The following is a 24,520-nucleotide window of genomic DNA, read 5'->3' as shown; positions in this document are numbered from 1 at the left end:
TTGCGGAGCACTGGGACCTGCAGGAGTCTCTCTAAACAACTATTGCAACTATTGTTTTAAGCGGGGTTTTTTTTTTTTTGATGTTGGACTTTTCTGGTGCCATTGAATTTTTTTCCCGATCTATTCAGTGGCATCTGCTTCTGATGAGCTGAGACAGAGTGAAATTCTTTGTGTAGTGAATTCGAATGGATGAAAGTTCCCAGCGATTTTGGAGCGGCCAAATAGGCTAGCTGTAATACGGGCAGTAGGAAAGGTTTCCCAGTAGGTAAAATGGGGGGATAAAAAGCTTTGTACTAGGTTTTGACAAAAACAGGTTTGTGGGTTTTTTTCCTAGATTTCAAATTTTGGGAAGATGTTTCACTTTTGGGCATGCCAGTGAGGAATATGGCTGACCACTCTGAGGACAATTTTGTTGCTTTTGAAACTGACTTATTTGCATCTAGCATAATATAAGTACTTATTAACAAAACACTTTCCAAAAAAATAAAGGTAATTCAAAGGCCTATCTTAAAAAAATAGAAATATGCAATTATATATTTCTTTCCATTTTTTAAAACATCCTTTGGGCAATTTCTGTTTTAAGAGTAGAAATCCTGATACTGCAAAGGTCTAGTGTTGCCAGCTTTTAAGAAATTTAATGGAAAAATGTACTTCCTTTCTCCTTTTTTTTTATTGGTGGGGGAGAGGAACAATGGCACCAGGTGTATATTTTGATATGACCCCAGGTTATGCTTAAGAGAACCTATATTACATCGACCAGAATTTTTGGTTATTATAGCTGAGATGATTGATAATGCTGCCACTAATTCTAAAATAATCTATTGGAAATTATCTTCCTATTACTACAAGTATAAGTCCACCTATTTCCCTAGTTGGGTGGATCTGGTAGGAGGTTGAGATATATTTTACTTTAGTTTTTTTTTTAAATGTATGTCCTTATTAAAAAAAAGAAGAAGATAGTAGCTAGAGCCCATCCCCAAAGCTTTAACCAATTGACTATGATTGAATAGCTTTTCTTATTACTGCACACTGGGATCTTCTTATGAAATGCACATCTCATTTTTATCCAGGACTCAGGGATAAGGGGCAACAGAGGAATATTACGTGAAATTCGGCACTCCACAGCCCATATAGAAAGTGCCACACACCAAGAGTGTGCAAGAGTTATAATTTTAATTCTTTTTTTCCAATGACAAGGTGTTCCGGAGTTAAGTTATCATTATCTGTTCAACCAAACATCACCGTGGCACTGTTAGGGGGACGTGGTGGCTTATTCTAATTGGTAGGATCTGAAGATTCCTATGCTGAACTTGAGATCTAAGCATTTCCGAATTAATAGGGTGATTGAAGGGAAGGGCCATCTTTGCAATGTGTCGGGGCTGACATGGGGACCTGGTGCCATGTACCTTCCCACAGCAAGTCATCACTGTGATTATTACTGCCCCTGTGGCCGCCAGGTAGAAGCACCTCCTCCTTCTCTGGCTTCTCCACTGAATCCCTGGCCACCAGTTGATTCCTGGAAAACAGTAATGACCAGATAAAGATGTGAGCTTTTACAATGTCAAAGAAGCACGCATCTCACGTTGGCCATGGGAAGGCTGCCCTTGCAGAATCCCAAAGGCTGAAGGGCCTCGATGCTCAGCTGAAATGAAGCTGAGCTCCGTTGTGTAGCGAACACCCTGCCACTGGACAGAATCTGTTACCACTGTCTGTTTTGGGGGGTGAGTTTCCGCTGTGATATTTTCTGTTTGTAAAATCTGTGTCAATAGTAGGGTTTGATTGTATGACTCACACAAAGATTCTGGGCTTGTCATTTTGTTAGCAATATTTTTCTGGTTTTGCTTGAAAGGAACGAACAAAACAGAGACAGTTGTTTCACCACAGATGATAGAATAGGGATTAAATACACGGAAGCTTCGAGCAGACATAGATTCAGAACTGAAAAAACCCACGAAAATTCAGAATCATAGTAGAATCAAAACTGCAAATTTATTTTGTGTACATTATTTAGCAGTTTGTATTCCGAATATGCCATGTATCTTCCTGCGGAAAGAAAATGACCGATGAAACAGATCAAAGAAACTGGCAAATTTTTCAAAATGAAAAACTGGGATTTTTTTTTTTTTTTTTTACATTTCCCAAAATAACAGCAGGGATTTTTCTTCTAAATCATTTTATATTGCCAGCACATACAATAAAAAGTACATAAAGCCAAATAAATTAGAGTTCTCTACATCCCCAAAGACTGGACATCTTTTTTTAATGCATCTTAGGAAATGACCTGACATATTAAGTAATGGCCAACATTTAAATATTGAGGGACTTCAAATAAAAATAAGCTTTTTTTTTTTTTTTAGTTTTTCATAAAAATTCACAACTGGCAACTGTGGACCTTTACTTCCACCTATGAACAAAGGCACAGTGTGAGGACTACCCAGTTAGAGGGGGCATGATCCCTTGTCCCATTTTCCGCGGTCCCCACCTGGCCCACTGAAGTCCCTTGAGTTACCAGAGTGATCATGTGGTTGGCAGCCAACCTGGGACTCCTCTCACCTCTCTATTCTTTGTCAGGAACCTTCTTGTCAGGCCTTGTCAACCCATCTACTGTCCTCCACCTTCCATTTGCTGGTTTCCACCCTGAGAGCGTTCTCAGGTCAGCCCTACTCAGGAAAACTCACCTTGTTCCAATGCAGGTGGCAAAACCCCCTTGTGTGTGGTATTTCCAATCGCTCTCTGCTCTGCCTGGCCCCGACTCCCTTCCACCCCCCCTGCACACTTTGATGCATAACCCATTCAACGAAACTGGTAGCAAAAAATTAATATTGGCTGAAATAAACTCTTCATCAATTCTTACACTGACACCCCAAATGGCATTCAACCCTCCTGCCTTGAGCTAGAAGTCAGCCCCTGCCCTCAGATATTTATAATAATTAGTTATGTTCTCCTTTAAATGTTTCCACACTTCAGTCTTACTTCTATATCCAGTCTCCCTAAATAAGATAGAGAATTCCAAAGTCAAGGATAAAATCTTCCAGTTTTTAGTGCTGCCTAAAATTACACCAACAATAATCGATTCAGGGTTTGCTAGGGTACCTCAAATGTTCTTTATAATTTTTTCCTCAATGGAAGGAAAATTGTGTAATCCAATGTCATTTTTCCTTGTCATATGTTTTACGTATGACTTAAAAATAATAATGTAAGTGAACGGAACCTCACAGATCATATACACAAAATTTGGGGGAGACACAGTTGTTAACCCAAAGATGCTGGTGTGTATCTCTATGTCCTTAGGGTCTGCAGTAAGGATTTCACATTTTGTATTTCTGAATGGGTGTCATTAAAATTTTTCAAAAAAAAAAAGGACAATCCCCCCAAAACATTGTCATTTATCATTTTGGGGACATGGAACAATTTCCTTAGACACTATTTTCCCATTCTATTGACAAAGACCAATGAGACCGCCCCACAGGGTTATTGTGAAAGCTGAGAAAAATGAAATTGCCAGGTAGGGCGACAGGGGCCTGGTGGAGCTTCAACAAATGTCTGCCGCCTTCCGCTTCCCCGCACGGGCTACAGACATGTTCACGGGGTCCTTTGTAGAAATGTTCATAGAATTTGTCTCTTTAACCAAACAAATATGCGTTTCCACTTTGGTTGCCACTGGCGTATGAAAGGCTTGTCAGAGCAGACGTAAGGAGAATGCATGAATCCCCACGAGCTGCCTTCGCCAGGAGGATATCTGGGCAACAGAAGGAGCAGGGACCGTGGCTGGGCAGCTCTGCCATTCAGAAGAGAAAGGACCAAAAATCAGTCTCCAGAAACCGATCTTGGATAGACCTTCTTCCTCATATCAATATTTGTTGGATCCTCCCACCTGGATTATTCAAAGAGAGTAGAAGAAATGACAAGCCACATACGTGCTCTTTCCCAAACATAGTTCACCGTCCCTGTCAACATTCACCCGGGAAGCTCCACCGATTTGGAGATTGTCAGAGGACACTTGGTCTAGATTAATAGCCTAAATTAATTAATTAGCTTTATTGTCTCATTGCCTTCCTCTGTCTTCCCCACCCCCTGCCCAGCCGCTTTTCCTCTGTGTCTTCCATTTCCCTTCTGGAGAAATGATTTACCCATCCTCAAAGATCTGCCTTTCCCCCAAGAATTTTGCCTATATGAGCTGTGAGGTTCTGCTAATTTACACTTCTATTATGAAGTCATATAGGAAACATACAGCTAGAGAAAAAAATTGATGTGGGATTTTACAATTATGTTCCTTTTATTCTGGGGAAAAATGCAAAACAAAGATTACAGGGAGAGTTTGAGATAGCTGTGAGAAACCCCAATGCACCCTGAATCAATTAGCCATGGTGCAGTTTGGGGGAGCAACCATGTTGGGTTGGTCAAGCTCCCCACACATGGAGATGGGCACAGAGAATCAGCGAATCAACATTGGAGACTTCTCCAAACTCACCACTCTGAGTTGTCCGCAAGTCCAAACCTACTGCAGTAAGAGAGAGACAGGAAAGGATTTACCAACTGTACCCATCAATTAATTACAGAGACAAGGGTCTTCTGAAGCTTGGAAGAAGCATTTGCTGTGTTTATGTTTCCAGTAAGCCCTCCTATGGAGGTAAAAACCCTGTGTCAGGCTCTGGGTTTTAATAAGAAGTAATTATTTTTTTAAAAGAAGTAATTATATCAGTTATGCAGGGTTCACACGGAGAGCAAAATAATGAGGAGACAGAGGTGATTTCTTAAGAAGACATTGAAAAGTATGGCTAGAAACTTCCTCCTCCTTTTGCCCTGCATTTCTTCTCCATCTGCTGCTGTGTCCTGGTCCTTCCTGAGGGAAAGGCTACTGAGCAGAAGACAGTCCCCATGAAAGCGGCTAAGCCCTGGGTCTTTGCCAGTTAATCAGTATCTCTGCGGCTGACCATTGTTTACAGAGAGAAGGGGCCCAAGATTCTTGAGCTGCAACACGGGCGGGCGGGCTGTGCAAGGCAGGGCCCTCCATCCTGCAGCACCCTGTCGCAGCCTCCATTTAATTAACTGCCTATCCCCGCCCTGGTGTGACTGGCGTGGCCAGGGAAGGTGTTTCCCAAGGAAATCAGAATGGGGGGCAGAGCGGGAAAGAAGAGGAGAAAAAAGGTGAGTTCAGGAGGGCAATGGGACCCGGGTTAACAAGGCTGCTTAAGATCAAGAGCTGGTGTGCTGAGATGCTGCCAGACTTGAAAACTTTAATTTACTGTCACCGTTAGCCCCCTTTGAGGTTTATGGTGGTATTTATACACACAGCATCAATCACATGAAACAAGGAGGGGATTTATAGTTTGTTTTAAAGACTGCAAATGCAATGTAATGCAAATAGCTTGCCTCATGGGCATTTACGTTTAATGGGAAAATTACAGATGCAAAAGATTGGTAGAACAAATTTTAAATTGACTTTATTACATCTAGTGCTTTTCAGAGAATACTATTAAAAAAAAAAAAGAAAGATATGGTAATGGAGTTCTACACTGTAGCCTGACAACTTAAATTCCACTTGACTTTTTTTTTTCTTTCCTTTCTCTCTTCCTTCCCCTCCCCCGCCCACCTTTCTGCATACATTACTCTTACAATAAGTTTGGCTGAACGTTCTGCAGGATCATAAACAGATTAGGAGTTTGATTTTTCTTTATTTTATTTCATGTGACTTTTTTCTAGGTCCAGCCAAATAACAGATCCACGTGATGTATGTTCATAAAATTATATCACAGTTGCATATGCATTTTTAACCTGCACGTAAAATGACTACTTTGCATATTAATATGTGAATGCCTTTAGTCAAGGATTTACAAGTTTTCAGAGAGATCAGTTCTTCCTCCTCCTGTTTCCTAAAACATGTGTGTGTATGCACACCTGTGTGTGCACATGCGTGCACTCACATGCACCGGCACAGCCCAAGGGATAAGGGCCTCTTTGACTTGGAGCGTTTGGGGTAAAGCTCTTTTCCTGAGATCCCCAGAAGTCATCACGGGAAGGCGGCTGAGCTGCTTGCCTGGGGTGAGCTGGTGGGTTCAGCATGCCCTCTGGCCCGTGCCTGCTGCCCCCTGCACAAAGCTGACATTTAAATCAGTGCCACGGGACCACTGAGATGCACGTGCTTGTAAATACAAGAATTTGGGGATTATATTCTATTTTCTAACTTCAGAACTTCATGCCATAAACCATTCATTTCATACAGATGTATATTGCTCATGTATATACCAGTATTCATACTCACCTTCAGTAGGACTAATTACCAAGACACATAGGACTTGTAGAATTTGCCTCTCTTTGTAACCATTTGTCTATTCTAATGTAACCATTTTTATTCTAAAAAAAAAAGAAGAAATGCACTGTTTTCCAAAAAATGCATACTCTCCTAAGAGGGGCAAGGAAGTCCCGACAGTGCCATGTCTGTACTTGACCTCCAGAGGCTTCTGCGTGAAGACAAGTATGTTAAGCCTGGGTTTCATGGTGCATCACCAACCACAAAATTCCACATAATAGAGGTGACAACAAGGAGCAGATCTCTCCTGTTTTAGGCAGATCAAGGCAGAAGCAGCGGCCCTCTTCCACAGAGTCAGAGAATCCTTCTGTCTGTCTCTGCTTTTTCCATGTGAGTTTCATTCTAAAAGTCGCTTTGCTGTCCAAGATGGCAGCTCCATTTTCAGCCATGATGTCTTCATTTTAATCAGAAGGGTAGAACCAAGAGCAAGAAAGGGCACAGTGCCCAGCCCCAGCCCTGCAGTCTCTGCTTGAAGAAACCCTCAGGACCTGCATGTTCTCACTTCTGCTCTTACTTCATTGGCCAGAAGTGTGTCGCATGGCCACACCTAGCTTAATGGGAGACTAAAAATATATTCTTATTTTTCCTGACAGCTGTAAATCCAGTAAAGTTTAGGGACTCCATGCTAAAGTAACAAGCGGAGGATGAGCATGAAGGGAAAAATAGCAGTATATACAGTCTATAACAGCAATGCGTACCAGACTCGACAAGAATATTTCTAACTATATTTTGCCTGGAACTAACCCTTCCACTCAAAAGAGTTGTATGAGCATCTGCCTCTATTGATAAGATGACCAGAAGGAGCAATTTAGCTACGCACCAACTATTATATAGACTTCCCTCTATTCGTGAGACCATCGTTTTAGTTCTTGGCCTTAGTGATATGCCATGGTCTGATTTTCTTTTAATTTGACAGGTATAGGCAGGATTTCAAGATTTGTATCGTGAACTCCCTAGTAGGTTATATCTGGGTGCAGTTGCTCAGCTATTCAAAGCAAAACAATATGACTGTATTTTTCCCAATCCAGCAAATAATCAAGGGAGGGCATATTCAGCCTGGTAATGCAAAATCAAAATTGTCTAAGTAGCTTCCAGGCTTCTACTCTTCTTTGCAGAATTGATAAAGACCCCAGCGTTCGCCAGACACTGGGCTTAAGGTACGTGTCTCATGCAATCCCCAGGGGTCGGTACCAAGAGGAAGGTCCGATTCTCTGCCTCTCTAATCGCAGGGGAGACTCTGGGGTTCGGAGTAGTTAACAATATGCTAGTTACTGTCGAGATGAACCCCGTTGGATTAGAAGACCAGGCAGACTGAGAGCGAATGGGGGATACCTCAGAATGTGCATTGGAACAGAAATCAAAGGAAAGAACGTGAAATCTGTATTCGCAGCAGTAATATACCTACCTTCCCACGGTCAAGGCCCTAATTCAAATGCGAAGGCAAGTGACCGAGGAGGGCTGAAACTTTCAAAGCCATCAGGACCCAGACACACAGCAAACACAAGGAGAAGAACACCTAAAGCCAAGGAGAGAGACCTCAGAAGAAACCAGTCCTACAGACTCCTTGATCTTGGACTTCTAGCTTCCAAAACTGTAAGGTCATAAATGTTGTTGAAGGGTGCCCCTCCATGGCGCTGTGTGATGGCAGCCCTAGCAAACTAAAACAAAGACTCTTAAAGATGGTAAGACACAGTGTCTCTCGGGGATCTCTGGGTAGTTGCTTAATGCCACACAGGCACGATGCAAGTGTTAATTCAGGCATTGCACACAGTTGGCCAAAGGACTAGCCCATGCTTCTTATGTGCACAGCCTTAAACCACAGCCTGGCAAGCTTTTCAATTAGTCCTACAGTTTCTTTATCCCTCGACAGCCATGTTTTACAAAGAAACCAAGTTGAGAGGTAGATGCTATTTCATCAACTAGACACCTCAACTACATAAATGCTTGTTCCCATGCAGATTCATAGCAGTACCAGATCAAAACAGATGCCTCAGTCAAGATTCCGATTTCTGCATGCCACCATCCTTTGGATTTGCTTAGAACTAGCCGTAATCTTACAAGCGACATCCAGCTATGCCAAGGTCCGCTTTCACACACAGTGTAGAGGGGGTATGTTTTCACTAATCTACTTCATTTGATGGCAAACATGCTATAGATTTATTTAAATTTTGCAGAGGGAAGCTCTATGCAATTGTAACCTATAAAACAACTATTCGGTTGCATTTATTATTTTTAATTTCATGCATCCTTGATAAAAGCTCTGGTGTCTCACTGTTAGGCTAGTCATCTGACACCAGTTTATTGGGGGTTTTCTTTTTTTGGTTTTTAATTTTTATCAATGAGCCTATCCTTTCGTGGCAGTTTGGGTTCCCTAACAGACTACTATTATGTCTGCCTCTTGGAGTCGGCATCAGAAGTTGTCAGCCTGCATTGCAGCAGTATTTTGAAACTAACTCAAAGAGGCGTTATTCCACGCTTCTTGACCACAGGCTAAAGTCCTGCTCTCATCTGGGAATGGCCCAGCAAGAGCTGCGGGCCAAATCTGGCTTGAATTTATCAAAGAGTGGCCTTAGTGTTCGCATTTCAACGCTGAATGGGCTATTGAATTCCACGACCCACAAACTCTTTCAGCCTTGAAGTTTGACCGTTTCCCGTAAAGGAATTTGTAGATTTTTTTTTATTAACTTGTTAACATTTTTGTAATGGATCACAATTGGGTGTTTTCTCTTCAGCATTTTTAGTGATACTCATTGAATGGGGATAAAGACTTGAGAGACAGGGCCACGCCAGAGGAAAGAATCATGGAAATAATTTTTGTGTGCTTTGGGAATGGCCAATGTAACTGGGGGACGTGAATCCGGTCCAGGTTGTGCATGCACAAGTTGACGTGACTTCAAGTCCCCCTGTGGGTAGACTAGACCGCTTCTGTCGTTACTCGAGTGTATGAACATCTGCCTCTTCTGCAAAGTTTCCCCGGGACGTTTCAACCCTTATGGACTTCCTCCCACTGATGTGGCCGTTGAAATTACAGTTGTAATTACACGCTTAGTATTTAAATGTTCTCTGATTGCTTCCTACACAGATTCTGTCTTCCCTGACTGGCAGGGAGATGTTTAAGGTCAGGGAAATACGTGGTAGGCTCTTCTGGACGGTCAAAGCAATTTAGAAATGAGATGGCAGTTTCTTAAAAAGTTAAACATATGCTTGCTGTGTGGCCCTGCAATTCCACTCCTAGATATTTACCCAAGGGGAATGGAAACATTGCACACGAGGACTTGGACGGGAATGTTCGTGGCAGCTCCACTCATGATAGCGAAGAACAACCTGGATTGCGCTACACCCAGACCATGCAGTACTGCTCAGCAGCCAGAAGGAACGAGCCATCGGCAAATGCAGCCGCAGGGAAGACCCTCGAAACCATTACACTGCCTGAAAGATAGCAGATTACAACGCATGCTGTGTAATACCACTGACAGAGAATTCTAGGAAAGAACATGATTGAAATTGGGGGGGGGTGATTGAAATATTATAGATCCTGAGGGTTTACATTGCTCCCAACGCATCAGACTGCACACTTGAACTGAATGCGTTTTGTATGGCAATTATACCTATAGAAAGTTGGGGGTTTTTTTTAAATGAAATAGCCCGCTGAGGTGATCTCAGCCTTCTCCACCCTAACATTCTATGGTGTATGTTCAATAATTTATGATAAAACAAGTTTTAAAAATGTTACCTCTCCCAGAAGCACTCCCAATTCCTGTTCTTTGGTTTACTCAGTGGTTTCTAAGTAGACTGGACCTCCCGTTGTTGAATTCAAATGACAAGCAAATCGTTCTCATTTTTCAATATTAGCAGAGAGACACCTTCTCTGTGACGAGCTTAGCTGCTTTGAGACTTAAATTGATACTTGAAAACATCTCATTGAAGTAAAAGCCAATGTATGAGCAATCAGAATCAGATACAAAGAGAATGATAGGAAAAAGGAGGGGAGGGAGGGAAGAAGGGAAGGAAGGAAGGAGGGAAGGAAAGAAGGTGGGGAGGAAGGAAGGTAGGAGGGAAGGAAGGAAGGTGGGGACAAAAGGAGGGAAGGTAGGAAGGAAGGGAGGGAGGAAGGAAGGGGGAAAGGAAGGAAGAGAGGTGGGAAGGATGGAGGGAAGGAAGGAAGGAAGGAGGGAAGAAAAGAAGGTAGGAAGGAAGGTGGGAAAGAAGGTGGGAAGGAAGGAAGGTAGGAGGGAAGGTGGGAAGGAAGGAAGGAAGGGAGGAGGGAAGGAAGGAAGGGAGGAGGGAAGGAAGAAAGGGAGGAGGGAAGGAAGAAAGGGAGGGAGGGAGGACTAGAACGGCATTTGATAAGTCAGAAAATGATGGGGCAGATAAAACAGGAGGGCCTTCCTCTAGAACAATTCAGTATGACTAGCTTAAGGCTACACTTTGCCGTCCTTGTTTATCTCGAAACTTTTATGACGCCATCACTCAGAGGCCAGCCAGAGGAACCAATTGCTCTTTGGAGATGCAGAATTACCAGCTATTTTCTTTAAAGTTTAATACTTAATGGAGAGCTGGCAGCCAGACTGTTTTGAGGTTTCCTTTACCCTTTGCGACATGCATTTTTATGTCTTCTCCAATTCAATAGGGTACCCTTTATAGGCAAGTCCCTTTAAATTTTTAGAAAATCAGATGTTTTACATATTACTTATTAGCGATAGTCAAGTCCAATGGTACCTACACGCCATGCACTCTGCACTTGGTTTTCCCGCAGACTAGAGACTAATGGGAACTGTTCTCCTAGACCTGGGAAGTTTTGCACAAAGCTCACTACAAAGTCCAGAGAGGCCATAAGGAACAAGTTAAAGTGGGGGGTGGGAGTGGGGGTTGAAGGCTCTTGATAGACAGGTCAGAATTAAGTTTCTTGTAATAGCCAAGTACCATTTCTGACAGCAAGGCTAGATCCCTGTGTCCATCACACCTCTGCTCAGGCCGAGGCCTTCAGCATCATAAAGCAAACCTGGGGGATGTCTTGAGGCAATTAGAAGATCAAACACGGGGGAGAGGTGCGCGGCTCTGGCCGGCTCTGCAATTGAAACGTAGGCCGTAAAGTTCTGGAAATGAAGGTTTCCCGGCTATCAAGCCAATGATTGCCACATGCCAAAACACAAACCAGATTGCATAATGAGTAGGTTTTTCATAATTTCCTCAAATTAGGTTTTTATTAATGCCTGTCAACAGCAAATGATAGGCATGTGTTGCATTAGCAGCTGCCATGGACCATACCCGCTCTGATACTCCAGCTAATCGAAAGCGTACAGGGAGCCCAGGACCCAGGGGCTCCATGGGAATGAAACCTCACATAGTTGGCTGTAAAGAGTTGAGTCCACATTCTGCTGTTCATGGGGAATAATTGTTGTTGAAATTGGTTTTAAGTAAATTAAGTGGATTTTTATCCTAAAACGAATGCCCTTGCTTTTCGCCATGGTTTGCAGACAGCTTGGTTTAGGGTCAGCCCCTGGCTTCTTTCCCCAGATATTTCAAGGGTTCTGGTCTATTTAAGTCCCACCCTCCTTTAGCTTCTCACACATAATCAGGACAGACTTGCTGCCTCCAGAGGGGGGTCCTGATGATGTGGTTGATTTCAGAGGGCCTCATGGTGGGCTTCTGCAGAGAAGAGCCAGAATGCGGCCATTTATAAACAACATCTTAGTGACATAGCAAGTGAGCTCAGCCAATGGCTTCCGCTTGAATGGAAAATACAGCGAACTAGAGACAAAGATACTGTTTTACTAAAAGCTGGACATTTCTTTGTTAATAACATACATGCATTAGGGGCAATAGTTCCAGGCAAAGGATGCGACCTGACAGCTGTGAGGTGATGAGGGATTTGAAGAGGCCAGGCCTCCGGGTGAAAGAATCCTGCTCATAGGTGTGGGATCAGAAGGCCAGAAAGGAGAAGAAAAACTTGCTTGGACATCAGAGTGAGGGAGGAAGATTTCATTCCATGTACCCAAAGGTAAACTCCTATATGTCACCTCACATGGTGGTAACAGAAATTTTGGCTGATTATTTGAGAGAAAGATGTCTTCGTGAGCTCAGCTTATTGTAACAGACTGTGAGAGATCGGCTAGTTGAAACAACAGGCATTTCTTTCTCGTAGTTTTGGAGGCTGCAAAGTCCAAGATCAAGGCTCTGGCCATTAGGTTTCTGGAGCGGACTCTCCGCTTGCCTTGCAGATGTCTACCTTCTCACTGTGTCCTCACGGGGCAGAGAGACCGCTCTGGTGGCTCACTGTCTTCTTAAAAAGGGGTCCAATCCCATGACGGGCCTCCCTTCTCCTGACCTTTTACCTCCCAAAGGCCCACCCCCTAATACAATTGTGTTGGGGATTAAGGCTCCACTTCGGAATGAAACAGGAAAATGTAGCTCGGAAATAAATGTAATCATTGAAAGGAGATGTTAAACAAACAAACAAAAAAACCCAAAACATGGCTTATATTAGTGGTGTAAAATTGCAGGAAAAAGATAAATCTATGTGACATTTTCAAAGAATTATGGGATGGAGTGCTTAACTAACAACAAGGAATTATGGATTGAGATGGGTTACAAATAACTGAGACACTGAACCTGAGAATGAGGTAATTATACATCACCTCATGCTGATTTTCTTTTTGTACAAATGGGAAAAGTAGACCAGGAAAACTTGATTAAAGGGAAATTCCATTTTGGCAGATATGGTATTTTAAGCCCAGAACGTAACTTTGCGAAAGGGCCCGCTTTGTCAAACACATGGTAGGGTGTATTTTGCAAAGGAATCTGTCCTGCACACGGAAGCCTTCCCCAACCCATGTGTCTGCGATAGATAAATAACACCATTCCGCTGACCAGAGCTGACGGAGTCGTGTGAGGCTCCGCTTTGGGGCCCAGCCATTCAAACAAAATCTCCGTGGGTGCCTTGAACTGAAGAGGGTTAAACTCAAAAGCTCTAAAAGGCACAGAGAAAGCTCGTCTCCGGAGAGAAGGATGGCCCATAGGTAGGAAAACTCAGCAGACGCTCAGAGGCAGTCCTCAACGATGAGCAATTACAGAGCCAGCGAGACAGAGAAGCTGAGAAAGAGCCCACCCGGTCTCTCATTCTTTCCTAGCCCCCTAGGTCAGTCCCTTTTCTCAAGATATTCCATCTCTCTTTCTCCATCGTCTTCTTTTTGTTGAAATACCTTCAGTTTGTTTCTCTCCCTGGCAAGAAAAGAATCTGGACTGAGTCAAGGCTGTAGATGAGCTGTGACCTGGGAAGTCCCCAGCTCAAGAGGGTAGGTGAGGAGGGGGATGATCCCAGAAAGAGAATGGAAGAGAACAGAGAGCTGTTCAAAGTGAGCCACGCCCATAGACAAAATGAAATAAACCAAGTAGCAAGAGCCCCAGGAGAAGCTGTGTTGTAGGAAGCCAACAAAGTGGCGACCACAGCAAGGAGGCTGGGGCAGATTCCGATGGGAAAAGGCTATTGCTGTCATGAACTTGAATGTGATCACATACTCCTTTTGCTTTTTGGTGCCCAAGGGACACACATATAGCATTTGGAGGGCAGATTTATCCCAGAACCAGTGCAGAATTCCAATTGTCGACATAAGTCCCCACTTCTCCGTCGAAGCAGAATTGTCAAAAAGCTTTGTTGGCTTAACAGCGAGATTCCAGCTCTTTCTCAGCCAGGAGCTGGATGCCCCATTGTTATTCAGGGAATATTTTCATGTGGGTCCTTATTTCCTTCAGTCCCCCTTTACCTTCCTCAGGGCTGGTGACGATCACAAGTTTATCAGTAACACTTGAGACAGATAAAGGTCGGAATTGGCAATCAGTCTGTCAAACCCTTCAGCACTTTTGGCAGGAAAGCATGTTGGGGAAGGGATTGGCTAACAAAGCTATTTATTCCCTGTTTTCCAGTAACACAGCAAATCAGGAATTGGCTGAAATAGACATGACAACATCATTTCAAATATATAAAAGCCCATATTTGTATGTATTAAATAACTTCAATTCAATGCCAAATTTAATTTTTCCACATTGAATAAAGCTGGCATATTTCCAACTGCCAGTTATTCGCATAAGCACAGTTTTTCCCTTACTCGAAAGCAGAAAAAAAGGCAAAACTCACTAAAGGCAGGACTGAGGCATCCTCATAGGTCCAGCGTATGGATTAGTTAAGTGCTCCATGGTGAGTTGCTAAATTGGAAGGGAAACACTCACATTCCTCACCTTGCCAAACCGCCACTACTCTGTCCCCTCCCCACAAGTTTTCAAATATTTTAAATTGCTAACATTTCCCAAGGTGGATGACTCAAGGTTAGATTTCAAGCCCTGGCAGCAAATGTAAAAACATATTCTCTCTTGAAAAGTAATTCTTTCTTATTCAAAAACGAAAACAAGAACTATCGCAGGAAATCTTTCAAGTTTTGCAATCTTAAGCAAGTACTTATAACAGTGGTTAGCTTTCTGCCCTTCACTGCACTCTTTTCGCTGATGGAAGGTGATCCAATTTGCTAAACAAGTACGTAAATTGGGAGAGAGGGAAGGGGAGAGATAGGTAATACATTTTTAAGTGCCTGGAAGAAAATATAGAGTGTCTTTTCCAAAGCAGAAAGCACATAGGGCATTTGGATGTAATAACAAAGTAGAATCGAAATGTAGGCAGTACAGGGTGTTTGAGGAAATCAGTGCGTGTACAAAGTGTATGGTCTCTGTCTCCCTGCTTTAGAAACCAAACATCGAAAAACCTTTAAAATTGCCGAAACAAACATCCTGGCTTGGTGGAGAGGTAGGGAAATTAGTTTCCAGGAATGTTCCAACCTTTTGAAATTCCTTTGCATGTTTTTTTCAAAGTTCACTTTAAACGGGGGATCTTCATCTGAGTTAGCTTCGCCATCCCATGGTGGCGGGTCACTTCTCAGCCTCCAGGACAGGCAATGGCTCCAGGGGGGTTCATGAGGAAACTCAGCACCCCAATTGATTCAATAAGAAAGAAAAGAAAATTTAAGTTAAGTTTAAAAAATCGTCTTAGGAACGCATGCATTTCTCCCTGCACATACACTTACAAATCATACAAAGATACGTATTTATTTTAAAATAAAGACTTTGTAAATGTGAGCAGTTTATCTAATTTTTACCAAAGTATGAGAAGAACGCTTTTATGCAACAGTAGAAATTGAAGCAGAAATGACACTTCTAACTTAGTTTTCTAATGTCTTAAATACACATCAATTCGACAAATCGCTATTTCCGAGCACAGACCTGTAACTGTTCCCCTCCCATCTCTGTCATGCTTATAACGAAACATAAGAAAAACGCTAAACACAATAAAGGGAATTCTTACATTTAAACCATTTTAATATAAAGGATAGAAATTCAAATTATTTTTACATTTCTACTTAAGTTAATATTGTACTAAAATGATTTTATGCATATTGTTATCAAATCTCAAGATAATTTAAGTATATAAAATAAGTATCTCAGTTATGTTATCAATAAAAGCACTGCAAATATTTTTGAAATAAGAAAACTGGAAGCCATATTTGTACATATTAAATAACTTCCTGTCAAGTTATCTGATCTGTTGTGAAGTAGACTCCAGGTGACATTGAACTAATAATAAGGAGACAAAGTTCCAAATGATCACACGCACACACTAGAAGCCAGCTTCTTCCAACAGCGCCATCATTCATTCTGTCCCTTTTGCCCACAATCACCTGCCAGAGACTAGCTTCCTAAGAATCCATGGGAAAACTCACTTCTGTGCCTCTGCCAAAATGATGTCCGTCCCGAGAGGATTCAACCCAAGTGTTTTCCTCTGGGGAGCCTTGCACGGGAACGTGGTCCCACGGAGCCCTGGGCGTGGGGCAGGGTGTCTCTTTAGATGTTGTGCGCTGGGCCTTGAGCCAATAGTCACTGCTGTCACACACCATCATCTACTAAGTGGGTTCGAAATGCAGGGCCTCGAGTCTGGGATGAGAGATGGTTTATTTCGACACAGGACTATATGGCTGAGTAGCTCACCACAGCAAGGCTTGCAACAGGTTAAACTCAAAAGTCCAACTCTGCCTTGCGTCTGGCGCCATGCTAGAAAGGGGGCCTACTTTATCTTTCATGTTTATTTCAACCCGGAAAGGGGGTGGCATTGCCCTAATTGATGACAGGAGATGGAGGCTGCGATAAATGAATTGGACTAATGTTACTCAGCCGGCAAACACCCATGTTGGGGGGTGGGGGTGAGAAAAGTGGACGGCGTGTCCGCTACCTCACACCACCATCCAAATGTGTCCTTGAAGGATATGCATCTCCGAGAATCACAGCGTGTTAGACGTCGTGGGGATTTCAGGGATCGTCTCTCTCATCATCCCATTCAAGGGGGGAAATTTTCCTCTGGCTCTTGTGTCCTGGACTACATTCATGATCATCCCCCACAAATTTACGCTCACTCCCTTCTCTAGTGGTCCCCGTATCCAAAGAGCATACTCTATCAGGTCATTTCAGCCAGAAAGCCAGGGCTCGTTTTTAAGGACATCTTCGTACACCCAGCTCCTCACCAGGGGCTGTCCAGAGGGTCTCTTCCATTCCTCCTCACTGTCCATTCTCCACGTTGCTTTGGGTGCTGGGACTTGGATCTCTTGAGGAATCTGCTGCCATAACTGCGCCCCCTGCTTGACCTGACCCCACGCTTGCTCTTCTCTTCCACAAAGTTCTCCACTAATTATTTTGCAACTCAAATCTGACCATGCCCTGCCCCTTACCGGATACCCACCTCCTCAGCCTTAGCTCACACCAGGTGTGTTTGGTCTCTTGCTGCTCATCTTCCAGGGTCCACACATTCTGTCTGATCCCCATTGCTTCCACCCATCACACCTCAGCCCAAGACAGACGGACTTCCTCCCTGAATGGGTCAGACCCCCACCCCCAGGCATCCAAATCGCCATTTATCTCGGGCTGTTGCAACTTGGCTGCGTCCACCTCATCAGCTGATTAATGCTTTTCTTTCCCCGTTGACTTGAAGTCTTCTGAAGGACTTGCCCCGTCTCTCTTTGTTCCCTTTCGAGCCTTCAGACCCTCCCAGAGTTCACGCTATGTGGTGGATGTTCAGTAAATATTAATTGAATAAATTCTCCCTCTCCCTTTTATAGGCCATAAAATTGGGTCCCTTTCGGGGTAAGTAAGTCTGTCCAGGCACATGGCTGGTTAGTGGCAGAGTTGAGACTTACGCCTGTCCCTCCTCACTCCAAGCTCAATACTCCTTCCTTTCTGCAGCCCGTCCCCTCCCACCGACACACACACTTCCGCCCCACCCCGCTCTTCTCCCAGTGCCTCCTCACCTGCGGACACGTGCACGCACTAGCTATATTTAGAAGGCACAGGCAGCCAATCCTTCCGAGAGCAAAGATGGCAAAGACCATAGGCCTTTGTGCTCAAAGTCACAATAAACAGCTCCAGCTTCATCCTCGAATCTTCAATGACCCTCTCAGCCCAAGCCTTCCCTCATCTTGGCAGGAGGGAGATTTCACCAACCTGTCAGTAGCCCATCAATTATTGGCTTCAGCAGGGAGGGAGATGATAAGTGTGCCCTTCTAACACACAATGGAAATTGAAATTAATCTAATTAATGTGAAGGAGCCCTTCAATGCCACAGTGATAAACGCTAGATACAGAGATGAAAAATGGAAATACAAATGAAAATTGATGGTTATTTTCTGTCTCGTTTGAGGCTGGAGATCATTTTTGGAGATGCGTCTCATCATTAAAATTCCACACACTGGCGAGCCCCCGCTGCTCAACTCTTGCAGGGCCTACTCACACACGCCTTCATAACAGGTAGATCGAAGGTTGTGAAGATTCCAGTTGAATCAGTTGTATCTCCCGCGTTCCCTCTTTTGCTTCAGAGGCCATGCGAGTTGTGATTTCTTTTTTCCAGTGTAAAATATTTAACCAGAATGGCCAAGGTCGATCTGCATTGGTAGCTTGTGACGAATACTTACCCACAAATCCTCTTTCTGTCAGAAGGCTACCCTCTCATTAATGCTCACCACCTAGCTCTGCCTTACGGATCTACCCTTCATGTAATAAAAATATTACAAGCAGTTGGCCCCTGCTTCTAATTAATATGGGACTTTCCAATATTTCAGAGGGAAGCTCCCGGACCATTATTAAGAAATAGTGACTGTTTGAAACCACTGAAATGAAACTCAAGGAAGAATGCGTCAGCAGCTGTTCAATAATAGTTTGTACAATAAAAAATTCATATCATCATATATTTCCCATCATAGAGAATGGATCTTAATGTCATTTTAATATTTTTTCCGACTAAAAGAAAATTTTAATTAAGGCTAAAGATATATTGCCTGAGGAAAGCTAAAGTGTTTAAAATTATTAACTGCTTGAATACTTGTTGCTACCCTACAAGCCACCATAAAAGGAAAGAAATTAAGCACTCGAGGGATTAAGGCAATTTTGAAAGCTGCACCCCCTCTTCGCTTCTCTTTTTAGATTCCCCCTAACTGAGTCATAACTATTTCTCGCCGCTCAGCCAGACTCCCGCTTTGTGGCTTTTTTTAATAACCTGGCTTTTCAAGGCCCCACTCCTGAGAGCTTTTTCACTTGTGCCGCACTACCTACCAGCAAATTTCTTCCAGTTGCTCAAAGTCCAAGGGTTCCCTTTCTTCCTTGCTGAAGCATTTCATTGTAGTTTCATGGGTGGGGTGGTGTTCTGTTACCATGGAATCAATAGCTCAGTGCTCCCCAGCATGCCCATTAGCTTGTCAGTCAGGGCCTGGGGGAGGCAGTCCCAACCCCCTCCCTCCCAGGGCCCGGGGGCTGGAAAACCCAGGAATGCCAGCAGCCCCGGTGGTTGCCTACCACCTGTTGCTCTGGAACATGTGGGAAGTGAATTAACTTTAGGGGGCCACATGCCTTAAAGGTCAACAGCAATGGAAGCCTTAAGCTCATGGAATCTTTTAAGTTATTACCAAAAATCCATCTCTCCTGATTCGTCCCTGCTTCCGGGACTCCAAAAGGGAATGCGTTCTTTGAGAAGCTAAATTTGACAAACAGGTTAGCCGTGGGGGGTGGGGAGTGGTCAGGAAGGGCCTGGAGGGAGGGAGATGGGTTTCTGATTTTATTTCTCCGAGTCAATGGGTAGCTTGCTTCCTGATTACACATTAATGGAAACCAGTTTCCACAGTGAATGGGAGCTTGCTGAGGGTTTCCATGGGTGTGCATGTGTGTGTATGTGAGTGTGTTTCTTTCTTAAACTCCCAACAGGACTCTTTGATAACTGAGGAGTCTGGCTTGTTATTTTCTTTGTCCAAAAGTTGGCAACACAAGAGAAAGAGGGGAAAGAAAGAAATGCCACAGGCTGATGCATAAGTCCTTGGCCCACACACGGAAAAGGAGCGCAAGCATCAGAGCCAATAGCAGATTAGGTTGTTACTGTGTATTAGATGATTACAAAGTGATGTGACTTTAATATATGCGTGAAAAAAAAAGCCTTCCAATTGCACTGTGGGAAGCTGTGACGTTAGCCCCATCAAGTGTCACTGATGTCTTCCAGTCAACCCCAGGAAATCTTCTTACAGATATTTATCATCCGAAGCCACGTCACCCAGGCCACAAAAGGAACTTCTGTGCTTAGTGCATAAAGGGTCTCCGGTCTGAGAAAGGTTTGCTTTCAGCACTGGGAGTTTCTCACCAAACCTCCATAAACTCACCACAAACCACAATGTCAACCAGCGCCCTTCAGATATGACTTGTTAACCTAATTCCACCAAATTAATCCGCCCATTTTCAAAGGGATTTCTGACTAATGATGCAAACTAAAGCTCCAAAGCCATGTGAACACCCGTTTGAATTCAAAGGTTGGCAGGGAAAATATTAATCTTTTGATAAAGACACATGCAAGGAAAATACTGAATCCTAGGGTGCCAAGTGTAATTTGTTTTAAAGTTTAACTTAATTTGATCTGAGCAAGAAATGTATCCATTTCAGAATAGGGAAGGTGGGCAGCACCTCACAACCGTTCCCCTGAGGGGAAAACAAAGATTTCTGTTCTATTTTACACGGTTGCCTGTCTTTCTCTTGTTCTCTGTGCGTGGCTGCTAGACAGATACTACGGAGAAGTTGAGTTCTTACTGATGTTATAAATATGAGTATTTCATTTCATTCCTGCTCCCTTTATTTCTGTCCAGAAGTTGCGTTCAGTCGACACTTACTGCCAAAAAATAGCATCCCAACGCTGTAGCTGGCAGTGTGGAGAGTAGCGATACTAATAAGATACAAATAAACCAAGGGCCTGATCTCTGGGTCTCCTTCAGGCTCCAAAATGGTCTCAGTTGCTCTCCACAAAGCTCTGAGGGTGGCATTGTCTGTACTTTCAAACAAGAATAAAGAAGTAATGATTTGGGAGGTTGTAGCAGACACCTGAGTTGAAAATTTATTTTGTCACCTCAGACCCTTACAGAAGGAAAGCGAGCAGGACAGTTCGTTCTTCTTTGGAAATCGTTGTATAAAAAGAATGCTGGTTAGATCCAACTCAACATAAATTATATTTATCTAATTCATCGAATGGCAGAAGGCCGAATTTATTTTAATTTCACACGACAATGAGCTTTACATTGAATGTTGCAAATATGAGTTTTTCATTCTCTGCAACACATGTCTTTTCACTAACAAATTTTTAGGATATTTGACTATAGTTCTCCAGGAACCAGATATAAATGTACACCAGATCATAATTCTGCAAATTCTCTTCACTCAGGCAGAAGCTAGTAATTCCACTCGTTTGGTGAGAAGCAGTGCACTTGGTATTCGAAGCCAGGACTCAGCCTTTCTCCTGGCAAATGAAGGAACTGGTGGCAATACCACGACTCTAGAACCTAATTTGAACAGTTTCCTACAACCGAGTGTGAGGACACAGGTGCTTGCGTCTTCACCTGGCAAGGAGAACATAGGACAAGACCTTTTCTTCACTCTCAGGAGTGGTGGACTTTCCCGAGAATGGTACCGGGAAGGGCTAAGACAGTGTTGCAGCTGGGCTTCCTCACCACCGTCTGTGTGTGGCACGGGCAGTAGACTCTCAGCATGCCGCTAAGATGCCTTAAACCCAGATTAGGGCACCTCCCTCTCCAGAGTGCTCTTTTTAGGGGTGAAAGGTCATCCTCTCAGACTGGATGGATGTTCTCAACCAATTACAAGATCCCCGTGTTTCTACAAAAGAGATCTTTGAAATGCCATCCACAGATTGTTTTTGCAACTAATTTACAAAAAGCACAATTAAGCAAGTGAGAGCACCACTAAACACCATCCAGTGGAAGAGGTGGCCTATTTTACGTTGTAGTATATTTACGAACAACAAAACATACAGGTTTAAAAAGTGCAAACAAGCTGTGCGTTACCTGTCCTATTTTAATGGACGGCATAACAACTACATTGACTCCATCAAGGTCCAAATACAAAAAGAGGTGAACCCTGTACTGTTGAAATGCTAAAACTCAGGACCTCCGAGCACACGGATTTAGAGGCGATGCTCGGCAGAAAAGCTATGCCTGGCCTTGGGCCCCCAAAAGCACAACTTTGCTTTCTCTGTTTAACTTGAGGAATTAAACCTGGTTAAATGACAAGGAGATTGGATATTTTTTTTTCTTTTCTCTGGCCATCATTGGACCAAGGACAGTGACTTGTGAGGTTTTCCCCTTTCGGGAAGGGCACCTGTCAGAGGTGAGATTCCAGCGTGAGAAGGTGTTGAGTGCGTGTGCTGCCATGTCACAGACCGCAGGGCCTCCTGCAGGTCTCAGATGCCCTCCCTTGGCCTTAATGTAATCAGGGGGAATTTAGGTCAGCATTTTCATCACGATGAGAAAATGCACCCACAGCGAGAGCTCGTTTTCCCTGAGTTTCCTGGGGGCACCGCAGGCGATTCTTGACAGGGCCCTGCTCTGGGTTTTTTTACACAGCAAAATGTATCTTACTGAGTGGAACATCATTTTGACAGAATTTCAAAATCAAAATCAGAAATAAATGGGTCACTTTAGGACGTACACTCAGGCAATCGTCTTTGTTATGTCATCGTACGCAAAAACAATGACACTCTCCCAAAATGTGTGCTACGCCTTTTCAGAAATTTTGGATAGTAATAAAGCAGTGTACTACCATTCTGCAGAGGGCTTATGTTTATTCCTCCTAAAGAGGCAGCCGAAAAGCAACATTCTGGATTCCGTTCTGATCCCTGAATGTGTGCTCTGAAAACCTTTGCCAATAGCTGGTTCACCCCATTCCTCGCGTCATTCGAGAAAACAGGCGTTGTGAGTGGAAGCATATAAGAGTTTCATCGATGCCCATAGAATATGAGCAAATCTTTTGTAAGCCGCATAAAAATATGCGCATCACAATAATTGTGCTCGCTCACCCAACATGTGTTTATCGGGTGAGCCTGAGCTCGCGTGAGGTTCTAGGCCCTGGATATACAGGGAGAAGCAAAAGAGATGCAAAATTTGCTCTGTCGGGGTTTCTCTTCTAGTAGGAAAAGGCAGGCAGGATCAAAGAAACAAATCATCCTTTGTGAGACGGTGCATAGGAGAAACATCAGTCAGAAATGGCCGGGGGCCACTGGTGTTTCACCTGGAGTAAAAAATGGAAGCCTTTTCCAAAAGTGAACTCTCGGGCAGAGACCTGGATGAAATGTGTTGGGGCCCGGCAAACATCCAGGGAAGATCGTGCCGGACAAAGGGAACCATAGAGGCCGAGTTTCTGACCCACGCACTCACGCCTTCCAGGCGGGCTGTGCAGAGCGCATTTGCAACATAGGATGTCCGAAGCTGAGAGAGAGGGAGGCAGGAGGGCCGGGGCGCAGGTGGGGAAAGGGGGCAGGAAGACAAAACACAACCGAAGCAGAGATAAGAAGGCAAAAAAAATCATGAAGCTGCTGAAAAGACTTGCTTTGTAAAGGTTTGCTGTTCTAGAGAGGCGAGAAGCTGCTTCCAGAAAACCCTGATGGTTCCTCCTTCTCCATTAAAGGGTCCTTCAAGAACAGAAAGAGTTGCCTGGGGCTAATCAGAAACTGTGGTAGGTAGTTTGGAATTCAGTGCCATCTGTACCGAATCCAGGTCTAAGAGGTCCCCCACCCCGCCCCTCCCCGCCCCACCCTTGAAATCACCCCCCAGTGACTGGGAAAATGGGCAGGCAGCTTGGCTCCGCATTCCTGGTGGAGGAGGATTAATATTACATGAGTCAATGCGTCTTCACTTCTCCAGTTCGCCGCAAATGAAAGAACTTCCGCTGCCCCCTCGGAACATCTGGACGCTGCTGGCCAGGCCTCAGCCCCAAGTGGGAACATCTGGGTGTCAGAGCAGAGAGACCTGGGGGGCATCTCCATAGGCTTTTCTCAAAGTTGCTTGAGTAAAAGCATTTTAAAAAAAATAAAACGTTTAGTTTCATATTATGTTCATCTACTGTGTACTCAAAGGTGCTTGTTTATTTTTTCTGACTCCTTCAACCGTGAGTGCTGCCCACATCTTGGGAGAGACACAGTTTGATGATTTATTAAAAAAAAAAAAAAAAAGTAGCTGTGTAACCAAGCAGGCCTTTCCCATTTGATCTGACCGTGAACTTTTGAACATGTAGCCTTTTTTGTTCTTTCCGCTCGGGGTAGCTAGGGTCCCTTCTGCGATTCTGGAAATGTGGAATGTGCGGGTGATGGTGGCCCTGGCCAAGGCGAACTCCCACTCTGCATGCTTTGGGGATGACTGGCGTTCACTCGGGAGGATCGAGAGGAAAAGCGGAGCAGGGTGTATGAGACAGAGATGGGGGCATTCGTCATTTTATCCCATGCAAACTGTGTCCGCATCGCTGTCGCCCGTAACAGAAGTGCAGCTGAAACACCTGACTGCAGGTTATCCGCACCCGCATCCTCCCCGTAGAGAGCCTAGGGGAACAGATCCCCTCCTTGCTCCCCTCCCCTCCCCCCAGCCTTAATGCAGAGAGGAGTGAGCTTCCTGTAACTGTTTATTTTGGAAACAGTTGAGGAAGCATCTGACCTCCAACTTTGCCATTGTTCAGCTATTGCCCTGTAATCCTGTGCAGGAACTGAAATATCTTGGACTTATATGTAGGATTATTATTTTATTGTTAACATATGACTGGGGAATAAGTGCGGGGTTTTTTGTTTTCCTTTTTCAAACCATGTTCCATGTTCGTACT

The sequence above is a fragment of the Desmodus rotundus genome, chromosome 10 (genome assembly GCF_022682495.2).
Source record: "Desmodus rotundus isolate HL8 chromosome 10, HLdesRot8A.1, whole genome shotgun sequence".
Classification (NCBI taxonomy): Eukaryota; Metazoa; Chordata; class Mammalia; order Chiroptera; family Phyllostomidae; genus Desmodus; species Desmodus rotundus.
This window is presented reverse-complemented; position numbering follows the sequence as displayed.